Source organism: Pan troglodytes, chromosome 9 (genome assembly GCF_028858775.2).
Source record: "Pan troglodytes isolate AG18354 chromosome 9, NHGRI_mPanTro3-v2.0_pri, whole genome shotgun sequence".
Taxonomy (NCBI): Eukaryota; Metazoa; Chordata; class Mammalia; order Primates; family Hominidae; genus Pan; species Pan troglodytes.
The window spans coordinates 43,123,241-43,131,490 of NC_072407.2; the positions used below are offsets into that span (position 1 = coordinate 43,123,241).

The window sequence follows — 8,250 nt, forward strand, 5'->3', positions numbered from 1 at the left end:
CAACAGCTCTCCAACTAAATCAAGCTAGTTGCCATTGTGTAAATATACAATTTTTTCTTTTGGTGTATGCTCACTGGTACTTCTACTTGAAATTCCCATATTACATACTTCATAGCTCAGCTCAACTCTCCTTGTGGTTAATTCTCACTCATTACTCCTTTAGCCTGAAGTAATCACCGACTTTCTTAGTGCTTCAATTCTTTCAAGTAACATGGAACTTGAATTATTTCAACTAGCATACATACACACACACACACACACAGACATACATACACACACACACATTTGTGTTCATAGCATATATTATCTATTAGTTAAATAACATATTTTGTTTACTCTTAACCAATCCCTCTCATAGTTTAACATTATCATGAACATAGGCATGCAATAGTGAGTGAAATAATAAATTAGTGGCAAATATTTAAACTTTAACAAAATATAAGTTAATACTTTTTCTCATATCTCAATATATGCTCTTGTGTCAAAGTAAATGATGTTTCACTTCATTAAATTATCATTCCTTGATGTAATAATTTGAGTATAAAACTCTATGCTGTGCACTGACTGAGAAACAGAATAGCATAATAATTAAAAGTGTTGGGTCTGGAGTCAGAGTTTAAATCATGGTCTCTGTCCAAAATATGTGAGTGGTCCACGTGCAAATTCTTTAATCTCTTTGTGCTTCAATGTGCTCATTTAGAAAATGTGGTTAATAATAGTACTTACTTTATAGTGTCATTCATGAATACTAGGTAAGAGAATATATGTAACAGTTTTAGGATTGCATCTAACATATAACATGAGACAAGAAATGTTAGCTCTTATTATTGCATAACATACATTTATATTATTTTACCTATTGCATATATTTTACATTATTTTAATGAAATAACAGCAATTTAGTACATTTATTTGCATTGATGTATTTTTCATCTGTGTTTATATACATGCTATCATTAGGTATTTACACATAGGTATAAAACATATATTTTTAAAATTTGTAAGCACTCCAGCAGTTACTGTAACAAATAGTAAGTTCATATAGAATGTAATGAGAAGGAAATGCCACTTTACAAATAGGGCATGTTATGGGGGCATATACACACATATATTGTGATGGTTAATACTGAGTGTCAACTTGATTGGATTGAAGGGTGGAAAGTATTGATCCTGGGTGTGACTATGAGGCAGTTGCCAGGCAAGATAATGTTGATTCACCTCAGGAGCCACCTCCAACACCCCTGTTTGCTTCTAGACCTATAACTTGACTAAAGTCCTGGCGGGCCCCTACAGGTGAGGTTCAGATGTGACCCATGAGGAGCTGTGCTACACTAGAAAATAACTGCTTTGTGTTTTCTAATTTATGTAAGCCGACATCTGGAGAACAGACATGGGAATGGATATTAAGGCTGTGGGATAATGGTGGAAGGAACATAGAGTTGGATCAGGCCAAATTTATTGATTTGGGCCCATTAACTGGGACTCTGCATTTAATGTTGCAGCTTGGGGTGTTAAAGAAAAGTTATAATAGTTTATTTGCTTGCTTAGCTGAAATATGGATGAAAAGATGGCCCACTGTGCGCAAGCTGAAAATGACTGATCTACCTTGGTTTAATGTAGAGGAAGGGATCCAAAGGCTTAGGGAGATTGGGGTAGTGGAGTGGATTAGTCACTTTAGACCGGATAGTCATCCCAGCTGGGACAGTCCAGAAGATATATCCTTGATCAATGCCTTGCAAAAGAGATTTGTAAGGGCAGCACCTGTATCTTTGAAGAGCCCTGTAATTGCTCTTCTCTGTATGTCAGATCTAACAGTGGGAACTGCAGTCACTCAACCACGAAATGTAAATACAATGGGAAGAATTGGATCCCCAGATGGCAGTGGCCGAGTGGCAGTACTCAACCTTCCAAGACAAGGAACCTCAACCTTTCAAAGGCAAGGTGGGCATAGCTACCATAATGGACAGCAGAGGCAAAGCGCAATAGAATAGTCTGACTCATGTAGAGCTCTGGCATTGGCTAGTTAATCACGGTGTTCCTAGAAGTGAAATTGACAGGAAGCCTACTTCATTCCTACTTAATTTATATAAGCAGAAAACTTCTAGGTTGAATGGATAAAAGATTAATTTGAATTACAAAAAAAGAGAATCACGGCCCCTCAACCAATGTCCAGACTTGAGCCAGTTTACAGACCCAGAACCCCTTGAATGAAGGGGAGGCCAGGTGCCCTTGAGGAAGAACCCCACTACACTACCAACAATTTATGCTATTAATCATTCTCCCATCCTTCCTCAAGGAGACCTCTGGCATTTTACCAGGTAACTGTGCACTGGGGAAAGGGAAATGATCAGACATTTCTGGGACTACTGGACACTGGCTGTGAGCTGATTTTGATTTCAGGGGACCCAAAACATCATTGTGGTCCTCCAGTTAAAGTAGGGGCTTATGGAGGTCAGGTAATTAATGGTGTTTTAGCTCAGGTCTGACTTACAGTGGATCTAGTGGGTCCCCAAACTCATCCTGTAGTCATTTCCCCAGTGTCAGAATTCATAATTGGCATAGACATACTTAGCAGCTGGCAGAACCCCCACACTGGTTCCCTGACTGGTAGGGTGAGGGCTGTTAGTGGGAAAGGCCAAATGGAAGCCATTAGAGCTACCTCTACCTAAAAAAACAGTAAATCAAAAACAATATCACATTCCTGGAGGGATTGTGGAGATTAGTGATACAATTAAGGACTTGAAAGATGCAGGAGTGGTGATTCCCACCACATCCCAATTCAACTCTCCCATTTGGCCTGTGCAGAAGACACATGAATCTTGGAGAATGACAGTGGATTATCATGAGCTTAACCAAGTGATGACTCCAATTGCAGCTGCTGTACCAGATGTGGCTTCACTACTTGAGCACATTAACACATCACCTGGTACCTGGTATGCAGCCACTGACTTGGCAAATGCCTTTTCCTCCATTCCTGTCCATAAGGCCAACCCAAAGCAATTTGCCTTCAGCTGGCAAGGCCAGCAATATACATTTACCATTCTATCTCAGGGGTATATCAACTCTCCGGCTTTGTGTCATAATCTTATTCAGAGAGACCTTGATTGCTTGTCACTTCCGCAAGATATCACACTGGTCCACTGCATTGATGACATTATGCTGATTGGATCCAGGGAGCAAGAAGTAGCAAATTCACTGGACTTACTGGTGAGACATTTATGCGCCAGAGGATGGAAAATAAATCTGACTAAAATTCAGGGGTCAGTAAAATTTTTAGGGGTCCAGTGGTGTGGGGTCTGTTGAGATATTCCTTCTAAGGTTAATGGGAAACGGATAAGTTGCTGCATTTGGCCCCTTCTACAACCAAGAAAGAGGCACATTGCCTAGTGAGCCTATTTGGATTTTGGAGGCAACACATTCCTCATTTGGGTGTGTTACTCTGGCCCATTTAGTAAGTGACCCAAAGGACTGACAGTTTTGAGTGGGGTCCAGAACAGAAGAAGGCTCTGCAATAGGTCCAGGCTGCTGTGCAAGCTGCTCTGCCACTTGGGCCATCTGACCCAGCAGATCCAATGGTACTTGAGGTGTCAGTGGAGACAGGGATGCTGTTTGGAGCCTTTCACAGGCCCCCATAGGTGAATCACAGCGGAGGCCTCTAGGATTTTGGAGCAAGGCCCTGCCATCTTATGCAGATAACTACTCTCCTTTTGAGAGACAGCTCTTGGCCTGTTACTGGGCTTTGCTAGAAACTGAACATTTGACCATGGATCATCAAGTCACCATGCAACCTGAACTGTCTATTATGAACTGGGTGCTTTCTGACCCATCTAGCCATAAAGTGGGCCATGCACAGCAGCATTCCATCATCAAACGGAAGTTGTATATACGTGATCGGGCTTGAGCAGGTTCTGAAAGCACAAGCAAGTTACATGAGGAAGTTGCTCAAATGCCCATGGAATGCCACTCTGCCTTCTCTCCCCCAGCCTGCACTGATGGCCTCGTGGGGAGTTCCCTATGATCAATTGACAGAGGAAGAGAAGACTAGGGCCTGGTTCACAGATGGTTCTACACGATATGCAGGCACCACCCGAAAGTGGACAGCTGCAGCACTACAGCCCCTTTCCAGGACATCCCTGAAGGACAGTGGTGAAGGGAAATCTTCCCAGTGGGCACAGGTTCGAGCAGTGCACCTGGTTGTGCACTTTGCATGGAAGGAGAAATGGCCAGATGTGTGATTATATACTGATTCACGGGCTGTAGCCAGTGGTTTGCTAGATGTTCAGGGTCTTGGCAGAAGCATGATCGGAAAATTGGTGACAAAGAAATCTGGGGCCAGGCACGGTGGCTCATGCCTGTAATCCCAGCACTTCGGGAGGCCGAGGCGGGCAGATCACGAACGAGGTCAGGAGATTGAGACCATCCTGGCTAACACTGTGAAACACCGTCTCTACTAAAAACACAAAAAATTAGCTGGGCATGGTGGTGGGCGCCTGTAGTCCCAGCTACTCAAGAGGCTGAGGCAGAAGAATGGTGTGAACCCAGGAGGCGGAGCTTGCAGCAAGCCAAGATCACACCACTGCACTCCAGCCTGGGTGACAGAGCGAGACTCCGTCTCAAAAATAAAAAAAAAAAAAGAAAAAGAAAAAGAAAAATTTGGGGAAGAGGTATGTGGATAGACCTCTGTCAGTGGTCAAAACCTGTAAAGCTATTTGTATCCCATGTGAGTGCTCACCAACGAGTGACCTCAACAGAGGAGGATTTTAATAATCAAGTGGATAGGATGACCTGTTCTGTGGACACCACTCAGCCTCTTTCCCCAGCTACCCCTTTCATTGCCCAATAGGCCCATGAACAAAGTGGCCATGGCGGCAGGGATGGAGGTTATGCATGGGCTCAGCAACATGGACTTGCACTCACCAAGGCTGACCTGGCTGTAGCCACTGCTGAAAGCCCAATTTGCCAGCAGCAGAGACCAACACTTAGCCCTCGATATGGCACCATTCCTCTGGCACCATTCCTCAGGGTGATCAGTCAGCTGGTGGCAGATATTGGACCTCTACCATCATGGAAAGGACAGAGGTTTGTCCTCACTGGAATAGACACTTACTCTGGATATGGGTTTGCCTGTCCTTCACACAACACTTCTGCCAAGACTACCATCAGTGGACTCACAGGATGCCTTATCCACAATCATGGTATTCCATTCAGCATTGCCTCTGACCAAGGCACTCACATGACGCCTAAAGAAGTGTGGCAGTGGGTTCATGATTACGGAATTCACTGGTCTTACCATGTTCTCCATCATCCTGAGGCAGCTGGATTGACAGAACAGTGGAATGGCCTTTTGAAGTTACAATTACAGTGCCAACTAGGGGACAATATTTTGCAGGGCTGGGGCAAATTTCCTTAGAAGGCTGTCTATGCTCTGAATCAGCATCCAATATATGGTATTGTTTCTCCCATAGCCAGGATTCACAGGTCCAGGAATCAAGGGGTGGAAGTGGAAGTGGCACCACTCATCATCACCCCTGCTGATCCACTAGCAAAACTTTTGCTTCCTGTTCCTGTGACTTTACATTCTGCTGGCCTAGAGGTCTTAGTTCCAGAGACAGGAACACTGCCACCAGAAGACAGAACAATGATTCCATTAAACTGGAAGTTAAGATTGCCACCTGGACACTTTGGGCTCCTCCTATCTCTAATTCAACAGGCTGAGAAGGAAGTTACAGCGTTGGCTGGGGCAGCTGACCTGGACTATCAAGATGAAATCAGTCTACTACTCCACAAGGGAGGTGAGGAAGAGTATGCATGGAATACAGGAGATCCATTAGAGCGTCTCTTAGTATTATCACGCCCTCTGATTAAGGTTAATGGGAAACTGCAATAGCCCAATCCAGGCAGGTTTACAAATGGTCCAGATCCTTCAGGAATGAGGGTTTGGGTCACTCCACCAGGAAAAGAGTTATGACCTGCTGAGGTGCTTGCTGAAAGCAAAGGGAATACAAAATGGGTAGTAGAAAGAGGTAGTCATCAATACCAGCTGTGGTCACGTGACCAGCTGCAGAAACAAGGACTGTAATTACCATGAGTATTTCCTCCTTCTTTTGTTAAAAACATGTTTGTGCATGTATACACTTGTACTAAGAAAATATATTTTATTTCCTTTTTCCTTTATCATGTGACATAAGATTTATTGACTTCATATCAGCATGTAAGTATTGTTAACTTTACATGATAGTATTTGCATTTCTGATTGGTGTGTTTCTGGTTGTACAAAGGATAGTTGCATTATATCATCTGTAATTATAACCCTATTATTGTCTTTATTTGAATATTGTGTATTATCTCAGAAGATGTATATGGGTTCAAGCTGACAAGGGGGGGACTTGTGGTGATTAATACTGGGTGTCAACTTGATCCTGGGTGTGTCTGCGAGGGTGTTGCCAAAGCAGACTAATATTTGAGTCAGTGGGCTGGGAAAGGCAAACCAACCCTTAATCTGAGTGGGTACCAGCTAATGAGCTGCCAGTATGGCTACAATATAAAGCAGGCAGAAAAACGTGAAAAGACTAGACTGGCCTAGCCTCCCGGCCTACATCTTTATCCTGTGCTACATGCTTCCTGCCCTGGAACATCTGGACTCCATGCTTTTCAGCTGGGGGACTCAGACTGGCTCTCCTTGCTCCTCAGCTTACAGATGGCCTATTGTGGGACCTCTTGATGGTTGAGTTAATACTTAATAAACACACCATTATATATATATATATATATGTGTGTGTGTGTGTGTATATATATATATCCTGTTTTTTACATATATATATCCTGTTTTATATACACACACAGACACACACACACACACGCATATATATATCTCCTATTAGTTCTATCCCTCTAGAGAACCCTGGCTAATACACATATTAAGACAATCATTAGCAGCTAAATGCACAAAATACTAGTATGCAACAGGAAATATCAGCCCAAATCTGTATTTAAAAGACAGCCTACAAAGTTTCAGAGGTTCTAGGGTAATGTGAAGCCATCTAGCTGCATGTGCAATGGTGTATTCAGCCACTTCTCAGCTGTGTCACCACACTCAGTGATATGTAAGTGAGGCCAACAGAGCTCTGAGTCTTCCACAGAACTATCACTTGAGCCAAATCTGATGCCATAATCACCACCATGATCAAGCTTCAGGAGGCTATAATGAGAATCAATTATTCATTTTTAATTAAAAGACAAGTAAGGTATCTTTGTTTTACATATTTTTTATCTCAGTTCTTCCCTGCTCTCTATCTCCTCATCTCAGACTCTTCCTTAATTCTTCAAATCCTTCCACCATCCCCTTTAATACATATGTTTTAACCAACAGATCTCTCCTACACCTTAAACTTCCTCTCCACACATTCTTTCTCATAATTCAACTTTCTAAGAGTCATTTCTTCTATAGCTCTCTTAAGAGTAGCTACTTATTTCTCCCACACCACATCCCTACCACAGGCCTGTGTCTGGAGGTAAAGGAGTGTTCTACTAGCTCCTAATCGATGGTTTCAGATATTTCTCATTACTTCCTATAATCCTAACGTTTTTGAAACTCATGTCATCTGGCTATACCCCAAGCTATTTTGAAATTTTGTGATCAATATAAAGCTTTCATTTAAGTTTTAACACCTGGGTCATCATACGTCTCTTTATTGCTAATCATTGTTGCTTATTATGTAGCCTTCAAGATTTACTAGTTCTAAGGTCCATACCACTTTAACTTCAAGATCTTTCACATACACATTTAAAATATTTTTCTTCATCCCATTTGCCCACCTCATCTCACATTCCTTACCTAGATATTTTTATTACCAATATGTATATGGCATCCAAAACCTTAATTTAAAACAGACTCACTACCACTTCCTAACATTTCAACTCATTTACTGTGTACACAGATCAACAAGGCCTTAATTTATCTGGATCATACAATCCATTGACTCTACCACTTTTGTGTCTACCACTGTCCACAGGCCTGCCATATACTCTGTATGCAGCTTGTACTTCTAGGTCCATCATCACAATTTCTTCTTTAATAAAATCAAAACACCTAACTCACTCTCCCTCTGTGTTACCCACTTGGCAAAACTCCAATTATGATTACATCCAAAATTCCACCTAATTTTCAAAAATAAGCAAATATGCTGACTTGTCTCCCTTTAAATTTATGACTAAAAATTTGGTGTCCATGCTCAAAGAAACTTTCCAGTA

General features: G+C 42.1%; 1 pseudogene; it reads left to right on the forward strand.

The window, feature by feature from the left end:
• The first annotated feature begins 1,592 nt into the window (after positions 1–1,592).
• LOC134806992 (uncharacterized) lies at positions 1,593–6,079 on the forward strand (annotated as a pseudogene).
• Positions 6,080–8,250: the final 2,171 nt, after the last annotated feature.